Below are 13774 nucleotides of genomic sequence, written 5' to 3' on the forward strand. Positions count from 1 at the left end.
TACTTGGATGCTAGAAGTCTAAGAATAAATGGTAAAGAACCCAGAATGAACTAAAGAAGTCAGTTCAAGATCCTGCCCTGGTGAAAGAGTGTCAGGAAGAGCTTCCAAAGCAAAAGTACCTCTGGGGGCGGGGGGTCGCTAATGTCTGGAAGCCGACACAAGGAGTCAGTCCTTTGCACACAGATGTTTTACTCTATACGTTACACTGCGAATAATCTGAACACCGTCATGTCACAATGCTGCTCTTATGAAGACACCCGTCATTGGATTTAGGGCCACCTTAATCCCACATGACCTCATCCGAAGTCGGTCACATCTGTAGACCCTACTTCCAAATAAGGTCACACTCATGGGTGTGTAAGGATTGGGGGGAGGGGTGGGCACTCTGCAGCACAGTCCAGGGACCCACACCAACCCAGAGACGGAGTCCTGTGGACAGCGCTCCCACCGCGCAGGGAACAAGCTGGGGCGTGACCCAAGCCAGAGCAGGCCTTTCCAAAACTCCACTCTGCACACACACGAGAAAATGGGTGAACCACTCACTCTGGGACGCACACTCGAGTGGGGCTCAGAGCCGGACTCATGCCCATCTTCCATCTCTAAGTTAGGTCTGCTTTCATTTCCACGTAGTTCCTCTAATTATTGCTTTCCCAAATGTTTCTTCAGCTTAGAAGAATATGTGCCATTATTCCTAGTCTCCTTACCTCCCCCTGACCCAGTTTGGAAAAGCTACTGAGCCTTGTGTCTCACCACCTTTGGGGTCAGGGGGACCTGGTTTTGAGTCCTAGTTCTGCCAATCATTGGCTCTGGAGCTTGTAGGCTTTCTAGCCTCAAATAACTACTGCACAAAACGAGGCAGCCGTTATCTGTGTCACATGGTGAGCGAGTGGAGTGTGTAAGGTGTTTTGTTAGGTGCTGAGCACAGTCTCTGGCACACGGTCAGCCCTCTACACTGTGCCTATCACGGTGCCAAGTGCCATGGGACAACCACAGCCGTGTGGGCGCCTTCCAGAGTAGCCATCTGTCCATTCCTCACCGTCCTTTCTCCTGCCGGGGATGCTGACTTGATGTCTGGAGCTGAGGCAGCCATCGTGGCCCACAGGGAGGGCAGTGGAACAAAAGGAAGGAAGGTGCCTGGGCCTCTGACGACAGTGGAACTTCCACGACACCCGAAACTGCCATTCCAGGTTTCTTGGACATTAGCAAGTAATAAATATTGTTCAACCAACGTATTCAGCTTTATTGTTTTATGAAGCAAAATTTAATCCTAACTGGTACAGCAGGTAACACGGAGACACCATTCTCTAAAATGTATAATCTTACTGAGGAGCCAGGACACAGATGTATTTCCAAAGAGAAAGGAAGGGAAGGGACGGGAAAATGCTTACATTCTAAACTCAGTCATTTCGATTAAAAGAGCAAAAGATTACCAGAGAAGCCAAAAACCTAAGGTTTCCAGCAGAAGATTAAACACATGAACTAGGTCTCAGAAGCAGAGGATTTGGACTGGGGACGAGGAAAGATGGGACTTTTCAATGTGTGAACCAAATAAAGGGTAAAGAAAAGACTCAGAAAGACAGAATTCACAAAACAAATTCAGGAGTGCATGCGAGCGCCACCTCTACAGGAGGAGCAAAGGGGTGGTTTTCACGGGTGACAGAAGAACTGCTGTCCCATTAATGTGATGAGAAGCACAACAAGCAATGATGGGAAATTGATGCTTCTTTTAAGAAATGTTTTGTGTGGTCACAGCAGTAGAAATGGTTAATCTTTCCTGTACTCAAATCCCTGATCATTATTAATAACTTGTCATGATGGGAGAGAAATGCTACGGAAAAACATGTGACAAACATCTCAAAAATATGGGCAACACAAGCAAAAAGAGAACAGAATGTGAACAGAACAGTCTTTGTGGACAAATGGAAAACATATTTACGTGACAGGAATTAGTTGCAGTCATAAGGGGTGTCCTTTCCTTTTTTTTTTTGGTCTAATTTTTACCCTTCCCGCATGTTAGCTGCTCCTCCAGCAGAAACCGAAGAGACCAAACCTGGAAAAACGATTCTTAGCTGGGAATGACTGACAGAGATTTCGTGGGTCAGTTAACTTGCTTCGAAGAATGTCAAACTCGCAGAAATGACACGTGCATCAGTTAACAGCTTTTGGTTGTAAGTAACCAAGTCCGAGCCACATTCGCTTAAGCAAGAAAGGCAAACAGACTATATGAAGTCGGCTCATCCTTCCAGGGCGGGACTCATGGAAGGCACCAGAACATGCGGCTAAATGCAGTCAGGTGTTCCCTCTGTGCTGCCCTGTCTGAGCTTCTACCACACGTTGCCTCTCTGTCTCCTCGCAGGCAGCCGTCCTCAGCTTCCCATCCCATGAGCCAGGCAGCTCCACACTTAACACCCTTCCCTCCGGAGGCTGTTCCAGGCAGAAAGACCTTGAGCTCGACCCCACTGTGAACTCCCAGAGGAGAGAAGGTGACGCTCAGACTGCCCAGGGCCAAGCCGACCTGCAGGTCCCTGGCAATGCAGCCTCCCACTCCTCCGCCAGGTACAGTGTCACGCTGCCCTTTGTTCACTCCCCCCCTCACGCTGACACGCTGGCCTTCTGCAGGTCTCAGGAAATGGGAGGCCACGTCCCTCCCTGGGGACTCGCTCTTCCCTCTGACGAGAACATGCTCCCTCCAGATGTGGGCACAGCTGGCTCATTCTCAGCCGTGTCTCTCCTTCGATGCCGTCGCCTCCAGAAGACCTGCTGGAACACCCTGGTATCCTTGCCCACCTGTCCTTTTGTTCTCTCTCACAGGACCTTGTTGAGTCTCCACATAACACTCATCACAGCTGAATCGTTCCCTTTCCTGCTGGTTCCTGATAACACCGGTGTAGTGCCCGCCTCCCGTGATGGAGCCAAAGGGCCATACGGTGAACGCCGGGGTCACTGACTGATGCCCGTTTTCCCTGATGGGTGGCTAACCATCCCCTGGCTCTGGGGTTCCTGGTCCTGTCCCCCACTGCTCTGTGACTCAGCAGCCTCCCCCAGGGGCTGGCCCTACTGGTCTGAGGCTGTATGTATTTCCCGCAGAGACACGGTGTGTTGCCACAAAGGTGGCAGGAGCGGCATCCTGGGAACCAAGGAGGGAGGGGCGTCTTTGCTCAGGGAAGTGGTGGTCATGGACGCAGTGAAGAGCTGACCCCCACAAATAAAACAGAAGGTGGCGTCCAGGAGCCCCGGAGCTGCAGAAACAGGTGCCATAGAGGGGCTGGCGGAGGTCGTCTCAGAGCCTTGGCCTGAGACGGGAATCACTGGAAGAGGAAGACGGCCATCGGCCAAGGAGGAGACGCGGAGGAGACGACAGAGCCTGAGAAGAGAGGGAGGTGGGCAGCTGCCACGAAGCAGAAGAGTGATGGCTGGGCTGCCCGGCAGCCTGGAGCCCACCTGTCTGGCGGGCAGGAGTCGCATCCGTCAGCATGACTGCCTTTGTCCAGCACGTCCAGCTGTGCGGGGGCAGCCGAGCCGCTGAAGGGCTGGGTTTAACTGGGACACGTTCTTGCCCCAGTGAGTAACTGTTGCAATGAAACTTTCAAGTCCCAGCTGAGCCAAGGGCCATGGCAGCCACGGATAAGGAAAGGGTAACGTGGCCAAAGGAAAGTGACAGTTACTGGAGTCCTGCTTGATGTTGTAGGAGATTTATGTCTCATATAATTCTCTCAACAACCCTGTGAAGTAGATATTTCCCCACATTACATATGAAGAAACAGAGACTGAGAGAAATGACCAGGATCCAGCTTCTAGACGATACAGCTACTAGAAGCAAAGGAGCGCGGCGAACAGCACAGACTGTTCTGAGACCCTCCTGGGGGGGACTGAAGGGAAGACTGGGTCCAGTCCTCTGGGGAGAGTCACTGGCTCAGGGTCCAGGCTGCGGCTGAGTCAGCTGGCCAGACACCAGGACACAGCTTCCTGCCATCAAAACCCCAGGTGGCAGACGCAGTCATCAGTTTGGCTGGGAAATGGTGGCACCACGAGTCACAAAACCACTCATTTGCTCCTATAAAACAGTCATCACCTAGCAGGACGCCAAGAAAATCAATCATGACTAAACTCCCAGTTTGGTTTGATTCACTGGCCACGTGTAGACACGATCATAATGTTTGGTTATCATTCTTCATAATAATTATCCTCAGGTCTGCAGGAACTGGGCCCGAACGGGCCAGTGACGTGTGGATAACTCTTCCTTGACAGCAGTTCCAGGCTTACGAATGGACTGTTCAGTTCGGGGGGTGACCCCTAATTCCAGGAGAGGGTATGTGAGCCTCTTAGCACTGGGAGAGGTTTTAGGGATAGTTGTGTCCTGCCTCCTCATTTTGCAGTCCTAAGAATCCTGATGTTACAGAAAACGCGGGTATGTTCTCCTGTCTGGGATACGGACTTCATCACAGGGGCAGCCTGCTGGTGACCAAGTGGAGTGTGCTAATCGCTCTCAGCGACAAGGGGTTCGGGAACTGTGAGGTGAGGTCGCCCAGTGAGTCTTCACTCGCGTCGACAGTGACACTGACCTGGGCACAACGCCCTCTGTCAGTAGGAAAAGTGACAGGCACAGGGACATCAGTAGAGCGTGAAAACAAACCTGTAGGGAAACTGAACTCACCAGGATTACAACCTGCATCGCGGAGTCTGGTTATACCAAAGGCACAATCAAACTGAGCCAGTGCGACCATGTACGTTCATGAAAACAATCCCAGCGGGCTGCGACCCCTGGGTTCCCGACACCCTAGGAATTCAGGAGCTACGCTGAGACGACATTGGGTGCTATAGTCACAGTTGAAGCTTCCCCGTCCTGGCCCCCTGGGACCTCAGGCAAAGTGCTGTCCTCAGTCCTTGGGTCCCTCCTTGCCTTCGCCACCCCTCACATTGCTATTGGTTTCAGGGTCTTCCCCGAGACTATTGCTTTTGGGGGCCAGAAACGAGTCTTTCTCACAAATGTTTTCGTCAACATTAGCATAATCCCCAGCATATACTTAGGGGTCCACAAATGTTGCTGAATCAATACAGCCGTATCTGAGCTGGATTGTGAAACATGAATCACTATGTATCAAGTGGTCCGTGCGAGTGCAGGGACAGGAGAACCACCTCTCCCAGAGAGTGTCGGGCTAGAAAGCTTGAAGGACTAACGTCCATGAGTTCAGGATGGCTGCAAAACACACCAGGGGGACATGTCTGCCTTCGCGTCAGACGTGGAGTCAAAGTATAGTTCCATTTCCTACCAGCTAAGTGATCTCGGGCTGTAACACAGAAGGGAGAGGAAAACAACTGCTGGAGCCTCTCTCTTCTTCTAGGGGAGCGACAACAAGAAGGAACCAAGTGTGGCTCAATTAGCCATCTGACAGTCTCGGCGTCGCCAGGAAACAGAGACGACTGACACTTCTCCCTATTTTAGGTTATTTATGTTCTAAAACATATTTGTTGGCTCTCATTTTGGGACTCACTTACCTAGTGTCAGACAAACAGAGACAGGTAGACATCGAAATGATCTAACATCAGACCACAAGCATCAGCAATCAGTTTCAGATAAATCCTAATAAAATTTTATGAAATTCATCACGTAGAACAAAATTCTATCATGAAGCACCAACAAACTCAAATTAAATAATATGCATAAAAGGACTTTGTAAACTTTTATCTACTCTACAAAAATCCTTCGAGAGACCCAAGGGTATGGTGGAAAGCGTACGTGGAGGTAGAAGACTTGAGCAAAATTAGCAGCTCTGTCACTTAGTAGCTACGTGGCCTCCAGCAAGTTACATCGTTTCTGTGAGTTCCAGTTTTGGGGTTGACAGTAAGACCCACATGGGCTTTTTGCGATGATCGATAGAAATAATAAGCATGAACGTGTTTCATTACTCTGATTATGACCATTTCAATAAACATTTTGTTAAAGAGGGACAACTTTTTATTTCCCTGACAAAAAGGAGTGAGGAAATCATAGTAATGTTTGATATGATACGTGCCAGGAAGGTGACAGCAGTTCCTGTGGTTGGGAGTCGGCCTGGGATGGAGCCAGCGCTATATCCAGGTCCTGATTCAGCCACATACAATTGTTCTGTGATTTGGGGAGAAGTTTTATCACCTCATTGAGTCACAGGTCCCTCAATTTCAAAATAGGAATAATAAAGCCCACTTTGTAGGGGTTTTGTGAAAAGGACCAAAAAAAAAAAAAAAAATCAATGTAAAGTCGCTGGAGCGAAAGAGACATTCAGTCAGGATGGCTGCCGTCACCATCATTATATTCCTCGTCACCACCATCACCATCATCTCTGCAATTTTTCCCTGCTGTAAATTTCACCTGGGGCAGTGATAGTGGAAGAGACTGAGTTTCTTACAAAGCCCTTGATCTACTGAGAAGAAGCCCCACGGTAGAATGTAGTCAATTTGCCTGCTTCCTCACTCTGCTATTGAAATCCTCTTCAAGTTGGTAGATCCAATTTCTTTGTATTAAAAACAGAAGACAACAAAAACCAAGGTTTTACCAATGCAAAGGGGACCTGAATCCAATCGGATAAGCAGAGTGAAATAATCACGGCAGAAATCCACTCAGAGCTCTCAAGGTCAATGTTTATTTCCACAAAGTATTCTAAGTTTGATTTACGTATTTGAGGTCATTGTGTAGAAGGTGTTAAATAAATAGGAACTATCATTTTAGCAGTCTTAATGACTGCTACTTAAGTGTTTGAACACTGAACCATATTCTGAGAGTAAGCAATTTAATAAACTAGCAATTGCTCATGCAAGGGCAATTAACCCCATTTTGGTTTAATTATTAATGTGGGTGTTTTTTTTTATATTCCCAACTTTAGCAAGCGATCTTCTTGTAATGAAAAAGAAAGTACGAAGTGTTACGTGTTACAACGATATAAAATGATGGTGTTATTCATATTATGGAGCACCCGAGAACTTCAGCTAATAATACCTCTGGACTTCCTGAAATGCTGTTTTTATCCAGAGGGAACGCCCCAGTTGGGAAGTCAGTCCTGTAGAGGCAGAGTAAGGTGAGGGCACTGGATGCTTGGTGACCACACACATTTCTCTCAGAGACCTCCGATGGTTTTTGAAGTCCCAACATTAAGGCGACTTTGTGTGAGGAGGAAACATTCCCGAACGTCCCATGTGGGAGGGAGAACCCAGAAGAGACGCTGTCTGGGAGGCTAGAAACATGAACGTCTACAGGTTGAGTGGGAGGCGGGAGAGAGACCAAAGGGAGAAGGGAAAACCTAAAACCCCAGCTCTCGCCTCTTAACTCCATCACGTGACGCATCCTTCAACATAGATGAGGGTGTGAAGGAGCCCCCGAACCCCCCCAATGGCACCAGGGGGACCACAGCGCAGGAGACGGTCTCCCACCGTGACTACTCCATCCAGCCTCCCGTCCTGACAGCTCAGCCATCATCCCCCAAAGTCTAAATGATAAAATCTCTGCATATTTGCGAGTCTTGCTCAATCATTCACTCCTCTTGCTCTCAACCTTTCTTTACTGCCTTCTGGAATTATCAGCCGCTTCCCTCACACGACCCAGTACCATTTCACATTCTTTTTGGCAAATTGCATTTACGAAAAAACAACCCTATCTCAAAGCCCCACCCTCCTCCACAAGCTCCGAAGCAGCTCCTCCGTCTGGCACTCGCAGAGCAGGAGGCAGGTTAGTGCTTGTCCTTCCTCTGACTAACTCCATCTCTGTTCCCACAGAAAGCCCTCCTCTAAGCAATCGCTCCGCTTCACTCGGTGTTTCTCCCCACACCCTGCTGAGGCGCCCTCCTCCCTCTCTGTCCACAGAATGCCTTTCCAACCTGACTAGTCGTTGTATTTGGCCATTTCAATCTGCATGTGGACGACTTTGGCCTCTCAAACCTCGGCCGTGCGTGTCTGAAGACCACTTCCTCCACGCCTCGGCTGCCCTTCTGTCTAGATCAGTCGGGTTTGACTTAAGTAGCAGAAACAAACAACCCCAACATCTCAGCACCTTAGAACAATAACGGCTTATCTCTGACTCATGTGAAATGTCAGCTCTGCTAGAAACGCCTGGGATCTAGACGTAAGGATCAACCCTTGTTGGAAACGACAACGCAGGGAGGGGAGGTGGTCATGACAGAACCTTAAGATGGTTCTCGGAGCTGCTGCTCAGTGACACTTCTGGTCACGGGTCATTGGCCAAAGCAAGTCACACGGCCGAGTCTGACTCCCTGAGGCAAGGAGGCCTGTCCCTGTCCCCGGGCAGCACAGGAGCAGAAGCAGGCGCACGAGGGGACAGACACACGCTGCTGGGCGAGTAGAAACAACAGTACACTCCACCACACCGTCCCTTTCGCAACCATGTATCTTATCATAGGAAACCCCTTCATCTTGCTGAAGTGTCGAGCGCTAACCTGCACCTCTCTGACGCCGGCTTCTCATCAGCCTTCTTCAGGTCTCCATTTCAAGGTTTTAATGCCACACGGCGGTTTCCACCTGCCTCCCCGGGTTCCCACCTTTCTTTCAAGTCCCCCATGAGAGTTACTCTATCACATCTCTATCCCTCTCATGGCTTGTATTACAATATGTGCACAGATATTTCCTTGTATGCTTGATTATTTAGTTTCAGACTCCCCACCACACCAAACCCTCACAAGACAGGATGCACGTCTGTTTGTTTCATCAGCATCTTAGAGCTGCCTCAAAAAGTCTGCCACGGAGGAAACGCTCAGTACATACAATACTTGTTGAGTAAATGTACGAATTTGCTTTCAAGTTAAATTGTCCAAAGCGCGGTTTCCTCATATTTAAACCTGAAGAATTATTACTTGTGATTATGGTAATAATTAATGTTTCCAATAAGATAATGCCTGATGGAGTTATTACACAATCAATGTAAGGTTCTCTGTCCTGTCTGCACGTGTATATCTTCAGTGTACGTTTTCCAGGTTATAGCACAAAAAGGAAGGCATGAAGTTTAAAATAAGGGTCTTAATGAATTGAAAGACAGAAGTTAGAATTGTGCTAGAAAGAGCTAGTAATTGTGGCGAGAGCACTTGAGAGAGGAAACTAGAGACAGAGAGAGGGAGATATCCTGAGACCAGCTTACAAGTCATCTAGAGTCTTCTGCTGACTCCTAAGACGCTTATGCATAGGGTAAAACTCCATAAAACGAGGCAAAGAACAATTACAGGACAGAGATAAGTTGGAAAATTCCCATAACTCACACAAGGTAGGCGATGTTTCCATTCCAGGCAGACAAAGCAGGCAGACTTCACTGAAAACCTGAAATATTGAGAAGAGATAGATGAAGGATCATGCCTTAGTTTTCGGTTTAAATTCATTCTAACTAAAGGCTACAAATCTAGACCTCAGCAAAGAGAAAATAAATAAAATAAAAGCCTCAAAAAGGTAAGTGTGAACTGCAAGTAACTATCCGGAAAATAAAATTAATGCGCTTTACATTGAAACATCAAAGTTCCAACACGAACAGTTATAACAGGATGCTATCCAGAGTCTAACAAAAAATACTAGGCATACAAAGAAGCAGAAAACGTGTGGACGCTTTGCATCTTAACCAATATTCTATACGTTTTGCTTTTTTACAAACATCCTTGCCTTCAATATTATATCTCAATTTATTCGTCGTTTCATTTAAAGTAAGTGCTTTGATGTTATTGGACACATGTTTGCTTAGGAAATCAAGATATTTTCTTCCCAAATCAAGACTCTCCTGAACTCATGAGGGCTTCTCGCAGCTTAGAGAACGTCCTCAGTGCTCTGACCGGCAGACAGTCCACTTCCCAGGGCTCCCCCCACTTCCCAGGTCATGGATACCCCGCCCTCTGGGAACTGCTATCTCATCACTGACACTGGCTGCTGAACGGTTCTGGGCTCTGCCCTCTATCATCGTCTCTTTCCCTATTGATGTGTCTTTCTGAATTGAGGAAGTACAGGTTCCCCCCCCCCCCACTTCTTCATGCTAAATGGCCCTATAAAAATTGAATTTCCCATGAAAATATTCCAGGGAGTGTGAAAATCAAGGCAGAATTGAGACTAAGGCATTACTGCAGCATTTGGTGTAAGAAGGAAGCCAGTAAAAGGCCAGACAACAGGCAAGAGGACGTCGGGCCTCCCATCAGCTCTAATGCAGCGTCAGCAGATTCAAAGAACGCATTCAGGGGTGTGGAGAGGAAATGGGTCTGGTATTGACACCCGCTCCCCACGGCGGCTCAGGCAAAATTCTCAGGTTTCATACGTATGTCAATATGGTGCACCTCTCAATGCACTGTAGGTAGTTTAGAATTTTCAGATTTTCTGGTATCAAGTAATTAAAATCAAGAAATTAAAAGTGTAATGCAATCTAGTGAAAAGCTTAAACAAACCAGCAGAGTTGAACTTGAAGAAGATGAAGCTTTTACTAAAAGGCAGAGGATGCAGAATTTATTGGGGGAGCGAAAAGAGGAAAAAATGAAACAGATCTTTTCTCAAGGACACTTTTCTTTCAGCCACGCAGCCCCCATTACACATTGCTCACTCTTTATCTCAAAACATATTTGATTGCTACATTTTTCTCTGCTGAAAAAAAAGCACCCAACTCAACCCAACAACTAAGCTTGAACTTGAGACAGCCCACGATATCAGCCAAGGTCCCCCACTTAGTGTGTGCAGACACCTCCCTCCCTCCCCTTCTCCATCTTGAAGTGCGGCAGGTGCCCTTGGTAACTGGCCTTTCCGGGACCTGATGTTCACAATTCACACGTTCTAGACCAGGGGTGTCCAAACTTTTTTCAACGTTTTTCACCAAGGGCCATATGCGGTAAAATACACAAACAGCCGGGCCACTCACTCAAGGTGAAGTACGTATTGCCTCACCTGGTTTATTTAAGTAAACTAAACATATTTTTGGAATTTGCTGTAGGCCAATAAAAAATGGATCACGGGCTGCAGTTTGGACGCCCCTGCTCTAGACCGTAGAGACCCACCAAAATAGCACAGTGAGATGCATGTCCTACAGTTTCTCTTTTACTCCATTTTTATTAATATCTACACATTCACTCCCTCTCTCTCTCAAGATCTGGCTTTCAACGCACACTAAACCTCTGCTCTGTCGTCTGCCTGGGCCTGTCTGCGTTTCTCAACTGCTGTGATAGCTAACATTTCGGGGGAAAGGCTCCCGCCTTCTGTCATGCTCATTCCCCTTCTTACTTGTGGTCTCTTCCCTGTGTTCTCTCTGCCTCCGCTGAAGTCCCTCAGATGGAGGGCCGTCCTCCAGGCTCAGAGGACAGGACTACTTGAGTAACCTCTCCACCCTTCCTTCGCTCCCAACCACCCATTAGCGTGAAGATCAGAGACAGAACATCAGATTATTGAGGCTGGGGAGAGCCTGGCCACCCAAGAGCAAAGAGATTAAAATATGAAAATATAAAGCAAGCTCGACCCTATCTTGCTCTTTATCCCTCAAAACCAACCCGGCTTCAGAGAAATGAGCTTTTCTCTGCTTCCTGACCCTAAGGGCTGGGCTCCTGGAGGCTGGATCTCTTCCCTGGGGAGGAGGCCTGCTCATCTCCTTGCCCAGCCTGTGACTGGGTGGGTGCATTCGCGTTGGAGCAAGACACAGAAGGTTCCGTCGTGCTCACCAATCCAGCCCAGCCAATTAAAAAGCTAATACTGCAGTCTCTATTTGGCTTCCTGTCTGTGCTTAATTGCTTAGAAGCCAAAACAGAGACTGGTGAGTGATTAACGTCCCCCAAACACCAACATTTCCTCTTCTTTTTCTCTCTTTGCCTCTTGATCTTAATTAATTCTGTGCAGCTTAATATGTCCGGAGCTGCTTTGTCTGAAAGACGCTCCTCCAAGCGAAATCGCGACCATAATGAAGAATTCAAAATAGCCCCCTAACAAGTTCTGACCCTTTTTCTGTTAATACACGAAATAGAGAGCATATTGCGGGTCTAGCATGACACCTGGCACATAGTAAGTACAAAGTAATTATTTGTTGAAAGAATCCCAACTACAGCAATATTTTTAAACAATATGGCAAAGGATTTACTCAGAGAGGCACAGGAGATTATTTACAGATTGTCCACCTAAGAGTACCCTACTTTCTGATTTTTAAAAACTAATTTTAAGATATTTTTAATTGTTGACCATGGGAATCTTACAGTTGAATTGAGAAAAGACACCCAGATTTTAACTGTTTCACCAGGGAGCTTACTGCTATTCAGCCCATCGTCCAAACGGGGCACATCCAACCAAACAGGTGCACAACCTCAGGTCGGGGAGAAGTTCTCCTAAGTCCCCCATTCATCCATTAACTGGGCCTTTCTTGAGTTTCTACTACAAGCAAGACACTGAACTTGGAAATAACAAGAAGAATGAGACACTTTCTACCCTCAGAGGCTTATAATCTAATAGCAGAGGGAATTCACATGCACAAGTGGTTTTAATAGAAGGAACCGTTTGTGTGACGTACACGACGTGCTTTACGAGAGTAGGAAGCTGGGAGCTTTGGGGGCAGGGGAAGCTCTTTACAGCCAGAGAGGTCAGATAAACTGAGTTAGGAGTTCAGGAGTTTCGGGGCACAGCTGGGGAGGAGGGGAGCTCAAGGAGACGGAAAACCACCAACAGTAACACAGACAGGAATGTACTAAGAAGCAGTTCGCAATCGCCAAAACCCCCAAACAATCCAAATGTCTATCATCACTGTGGTATATTCGTATAATAAATACCAGACAGAAATGAAATTAGTGAACCACCAGTACACACGGCACGTGGATGATTCTCACGTGTATAATTTCAAGCAAAAGAAACTAGACACGAAAGAGAGCATGCTACACACGATGCCATTGATATCCTTCCAAAGGCAAAACTGACGGCGTTAGAGTCCAGAGAGAGGCTGTGGTTATATTTGGGGAGCAAGGGTAGTGGCGGGGGGGGGGGAGGCACGGGAAGAAGTTGGGGGTGGGGTGGCTGGCAGTGTTCTCCGTCTCGATCTATGTTGGTGTTCACATGGGTGCCGTCACGTGGCAGTTCAGTAAGCTACGCACTCATGAGCTGTGCATTTCTGTACATGTAGGTTTCACTGCAATGAAAACAAGACAAAAAGCATGCACAGAGATGGAAAAACTCAAGACGCATAAAGAGGCTGGTGAGGCCACGTGCACTGGAAAAAGTAGGGGAAGCAATTTGTGAAGACCAAGCATCTTGGCAGGGAGGTACGTGGAGAAAAGTGCCATGTAGGTGCCATGCACAGCCCGCCTCCCCCCTACCCACACCCACCGCACCTCCTAAGTAACTCGTCATGGCGCTCACTGTTGTGGGTTTAGGAAAAGGTGTTTGTACACGATGTTTGGGAGACTTGTCTAGTGTTTAAGGTGCTTGGTGCTGTGTGACGTAGTTGAAGGGCAGCTTCCCGGGGATTCCATTGGCCTTCCGTTAGCAACGCTCTCCTGCTCCCAGTCCACAGGGCAAACTGCCCGAGTGTTTTGTAAGGAGGGGTCGGAAGAGCCGTGGTGAGTGGGAGGTGGAAGGGTTTCCTTCCATATTCCCGAGTTTTGTCAACTGTAAAACAGGATGAGAAAAATAGAAGGAAAAGCAGCTCATTCATGCCTGACATTTGTTACGTGTCTCTGTCCATTTTTTTCTCTTTCCAACAGCCTCTTCTTGAGATCTACTGTGTGCTGGGCCTGTGCTGTGTTCTGGGCAAGTGCAACACTGTAGGAAGTGATGACGTTCTTCAGATGCAGTAAACTCAGCCAGTGTG

The 13774-nt window shown here is 47.7% G+C and overlaps 1 long non-coding RNA gene across 1 annotated transcript in view; it reads right to left on the bottom strand.

The window, feature by feature from the left end:
* The window catches only part of LOC141569347 (uncharacterized), a 450266-nt gene that overhangs the window by 426676 nt on the left and 9816 nt on the right, over positions 1-13774 (bottom strand). The window contains exon 2 of the long non-coding RNA XR_012492884.2: positions 9237-9294. This is a non-coding gene — a long non-coding RNA (uncharacterized LOC141569347). The remainder of the gene's footprint in view (positions 1-9236; positions 9295-13774) is intronic.

This window comes from Rhinolophus sinicus, chromosome 11, assembly GCF_057876585.1.
Source record: "Rhinolophus sinicus isolate RSI-liver-muscle chromosome 11, RSI-T2T, whole genome shotgun sequence".
Classification (NCBI taxonomy): Eukaryota; Metazoa; Chordata; class Mammalia; order Chiroptera; family Rhinolophidae; genus Rhinolophus; species Rhinolophus sinicus.